The sequence below is a fragment of the Nannospalax galili genome, unplaced genomic scaffold (genome assembly GCF_000622305.1).
Source record: "Nannospalax galili isolate Female #2095 unplaced genomic scaffold, S.galili_v1.0 scaffold1153, whole genome shotgun sequence".
Taxonomy (NCBI): Eukaryota; Metazoa; Chordata; class Mammalia; order Rodentia; family Spalacidae; genus Nannospalax; species Nannospalax galili.
Genome location: NW_008333036.1, coordinates 313,810 through 319,069, shown reverse-complemented (window position 1 = coordinate 319,069; position 5,260 = coordinate 313,810).

Sequence of the window (5,260 nt, the reverse complement as noted above, 5' to 3'; positions counted from 1 at the left end):
TATTATGTGTTTAGATGGGAATTTCATTTCGGTTCTTCAAAAGAACATGCCATCCCATTATATAAATATTTAACACATATATAATTAAACCCACATTTTATAGCTACTAGGGACAAAACCAAGACATAATCTTATGTTATTATTATGAATTAAGAAGTGGAGAGCAGGCAGTTAGAATGGAAAAGAACCAAATCACACCACATTCGTGGTATACATGAAAGATTCAACAAAGTCCATTCAAGGAAAGAAAGTATAAAACTTGATAGATAAGAAAGATCATAACTTGTGCACATTGGAAGTCAGCTATAAATTTATATCATAAGGAAGAAGCACTTAAAACATAACATATAAAGGAGAAAAGAAAAATAGAAGGATCAAAAATACATTTTATTTTTCATCATCATTACAATACTACCATTGCTATGAATTTTACTTATCTGTCTCTAAAACTCCATTTCTATACACTGCAACATGAGATACAAGAGAAAATACATGTTAAAGAAGAAAGGCATGATCCTTACTTTTATATGCTGCTTAGTAATTGAAAAGAAAAATGTCTAAGAAAAGGCTATGGATTTAGTGCTGCATACCCTGACCCCCTCACTACAAACATATCTAGGCAGACTGTTCCTTTCTGTCACTGTACCATGAGGATGCCCTTCAGCATTCTGTAAGCTCCAGTAATGAAAGCTTGGGCAAGTCTTCCTGATATTCACTGCTTCTTTCTTTGGAATCCTGTTTGGCCCCATCTCAGGAGAGTTGGTAGAACTGACTTGTGGAAAACTACAGCTTTGAGGGCGACTCAGGCCCTAGGCTCAGCAAGACAGAACCACTAAGATACAGAAAAGTAACTGTCAGTGTGGGGTGACTGCCTTTCTCCCATGTACTGATTCTCAAATCAGGATTATTAAATAACCAACCTCACTATATTTCACTTGCCTTTCTCCATCTAACTACCCTCACATTTCCTATGCAAATTGTGCTCCTGCCATTATATCTTACTTTCTTCTACTGGAGAAAACTGAGAAGGGGAGCTTTTCTGGTGGCAAAGTCCCCAAACCCTTCAGTTTACAAATTTCCCTTCCATGGAAGAACATCACCCAGTTCCCACTTCTCTTCAGACAGAAACAATATATAGCGTGGTTAAGAAACAATTAATTAGCTACAGTAAAAGGCAGTGACAAGGGATGCATTAGGCTTCTGTGGTTCTCAGACAGTCATTAAGCCAAAAGACAAATTCATAGGATTTAAAGAAGGGAAAAGAATAAGAGAATGATTTTCTTCTAAAAGTACAGATTTACCACCTCATGCCTTTCCACACTTCACATTTATTTTATGGCATAACTTAGAAGATTTCTAATGATAGGAAATCTTTTAAAAGTTTAAAACATTCTAGAAATAGTTGTAAAATGTAAAAATATTTCATTTATTTATTTTACATATTTAATTTATAAAGATCTGTATGTTTGAGGCATAAACATGATTTTGTATACATATACATATTGTGTAATTACAGTAACCATCTAGTTAAGAAGTCCATCACTACATTTGATCAGTAGAACTTGTGTAACTGAAAGTATATATTTTTTGGTCATCATTTCCCCATTTCCTCTACCCACAGACTCTGTCTAGCACTTTTCCACAAACTGGTTCTAAGAGATCAGCTTTAAGAGATCAGCTTTTTTATTGCATATAGAAAAGATATTATATACTATTATGCTTTCTATACCTTCTTATTACCTTAGAATAATGTCCTGTAGATTCACCCCACACAATAACAGGATTTTCTTCTTTTTGTGGCCATGAATTAGCTATTTATTTATATTCACCACAGTTTCCTTGCTATTCATTTTCAGGTAACTGTAGATTATCTCCATATCTTGACTCTGGTGACCATTGCTGCAATAATGGAGGTGGAGATATCTTAAGATAATTACTTCATTTAGATAATATCTGTATGATATTATATAGTTAACAATATATGAATGATATTATTCCTAACACACAATTCCTAAAACCACTCAATCACCAGAGTGATAAATGATTCTCATATTATAAAGATATGAGTGGCACTGGAGGCCTCTAGGGAGCATGGGGCTAAGAAGAAAAACTAAGACCCCATTAAATGATTAGAAATTTTAGTCATATACCCTAATCCTCTAGGGATTAGAAAGGAGCTAAAAGCTGATGGCCAAAGAACTAACTAATCATACCTTCATGAAAACTTGAAAGCACAGGGTTTGGAAGGTGATGTGGCCAAAGAAGGCCTGGAAGCTGAGCACCCACCTCCTATACATTAGCAAACAAATCTTCCTTTTTTATGGCTATTCATTATCCTTTGTAATATCCTTTATAATAAACAGATAAGCACGTGTAAATCACTTCCCTGAAATCTGAGAGCCACTCCAGATAAAATGAAAACTGAGGACATATGTCAGTAAGCGGTAGAGGTGGCCACTCACTATGGGATCTGACTCTGTTTTAGGGAGGTACTGTGAGAGTTTATCTGAATTATAAAACCCTCAGTTGGTGTCTTACATAATTATTTGGTATGTGGGGGTAAGTCCATACCCATCTGGTCACAGTAGTGTTTTGTGCTATGTGAATGTACAAGGAAAACCAACTTTTAATTTTTTGCTTCAGACCCAGAAGTAGGATTTCTGAATTGTTTGGTAATTCTAATTTTTTTTTAAAATTTGAGGAACATCCACCTGCTTCCCACAATGTCTATACCAAGGTACATTCCTACCTACACTGGACACAAAGTATTTACATAATATCTGCTTCTCCTATTCCTTCTAGACGTCCCACCACTACATCCTCCATAAGTTTCTCCTTTTCTAAAATAAACCACTGGCTCTATTAACACTGCCCCTATGCACATGGATGTAGGGTGATCCACTGTAGCATGGACATGGGCAACCTAACACAGGACACACTGCTAAAGAAAACCGACTCCCAGCACTCAAACACATGTTCTGTGATATTTCATTGTGATTTTAGTTTGTATTTCTCTGGAAATTAGAGATGTTCAACACCATGGTGTATATCTGTTTGCCAATTTATCTCATTTTGACAAAAATGTTTCCACACATTCTTCACACTTGAGTTAGATTGTGTTTTCTATTAATAGTCATTTGGGGTGCTTACCCTTTATTAGATATACAGGTTTGAAATGTAGAAATATTGCCACACTTCACCAGGTGAATTCCCTTGTAATTTCAAAGGTTAAAACAGCAGTTCAGAGCAGAAGATGGGAGTAAACATGAAATACAATGAGGGAGGATAGACACAAAGAAGGAAAAAATGAAAATAAGAGTCAAAGATGTCAAAGTAGTGTATGTGAAACAATACAGAAATCAGTATTAACACAGAAAGAAATCCAACTTTTATCCCTCCAACTCTTCAATATCACACTTTATATACTAGTGTCCATAGTATTGAAGAGAAAGAAGGTAAAATTTTTAAAATCCTAAAAGTCAGGTAATGTTAATATAGGACAAGACAATCAAATATTTTTACAACAAACGTGATAATCATAAGATAATTCACCAAAATATATATTGATGTAAGAACAAAGTATCAGAAGCATCAGAGAATTGTTTACTTCAAAATAAGACCTCAAATACAATGTTCTTGAAGTTTAAATAAGTATATGTATGGACTGGAGAGATGGCTCAGTGGTTAAGAGCACTTTCTGATCTTGCAAATGACCTGGGTTCTGCACCCAGCACCTACATAGCCTCTAATAAAAATACTTAACCCCAGTTCCAGGAAATCTGACATCTTCTTCTGGCCTCCATAGGCACTTCACACATGTGATGCACTTACATACATGCAAGCAAAACACCCATAAACTTAAAATACAAGTAAAGAATTTTTAATGCTTAAAAATATATAACTATTAGGGACTGGAGAGATGGCTCACCAGTTAAGAACACTGTTCTTGCAGAAGACATGGGTTCGAATCCCAGCACCCACATGGCAGTTAACAACTGTCCATAACTCCAGTTCCAGGGGATCTGACAGTCTCTTCTGTCCTCCGTGGCCATTGCATGACATGGGTGCACTTACCTACATGAAGGCAATACACAAATACACATAAAGCAAATAAATAGAATATTTAAATTATATATATATAACTATGAAATTACTATATTACTATATTATTTGTTCTGGTATTCCAATTTGAAATTAGGAGACAATAAACAAGTTTTGACTTATACTACAAAACTTCCATCTAAGAAAAGATTTAGCAATCAAAACAGAGGGAGAAAAATAAACTATCAATATTTTAACATGAAAAAATATGATTAGTCAAGCAAATTTAAAAAGATGTACAGCAGCTCATTGAAAAGTTAATGATAAATCACCAGATCAAAAGGATATCAGAGAGACATCAGAGACATATCTCATCACAAAATTAGGTGATAACTGCCCACTCCATTGCCATCTCTCCATGTCAAAGACAAGAACCAAAGTTGCACCACTAGTGCTCTGAACACTGTGGTGAGTTAGCCAGAGCTCTGCTCACTCTGCCACTATCTCCACACTAACACTCCTGTGGTTTCCTACCTCACATTTGGGACCAGCCTGGAGTTATCCCTGTCTTCCAATAAAAAAAGTAAAAATCTGAAGTATAGACAAACTAACTATTCATACCTGATCTGAAATCAAACAAGCTACAAAAACAACAAAACAGAACCAAACTTCCACTCAGCAAAAGCTGCTAGAATGGCATATCAGACATACAGAAAACAAAAGAAGTCCTTATGTTCAGGCCACATCACAGAAACAAAAATAATAAGGACAACCGAGATAATATATTCCCACCAAATCCTATAGAAATGTTCTACAGTGTTAACTGTCCAGAGGAATCCCTGGACACAGAACTTAAAATAACAATCATAAACATGATCAAAGAATTCAAGGACTTTAACGATCAAGTGAACAAACACATCAACAAATTCAAATAGGATAGGAATGAATTGTCTGAAGCTCAACATATATGGTTGAGTGAAATAACAAAGACAAGTTGGGATTTGAAAAGTGAATTCATGAAAGATAGAAATATTGAAAAAATCAAGTTGAAATAAAAATGGAGTTGAAAAACTCAGTTACCTAATTAGACAAGACGCAGAAGGGCCAGGTATGGTGATATATGCCTTTAACTCCAGGACTTGGGAGGCAGAGGCAGGTGGATCTCTGTGAGCTCAAGAACAGCCTGATCTACAGACTGAGTTTCAGAGTAGCTAGAACT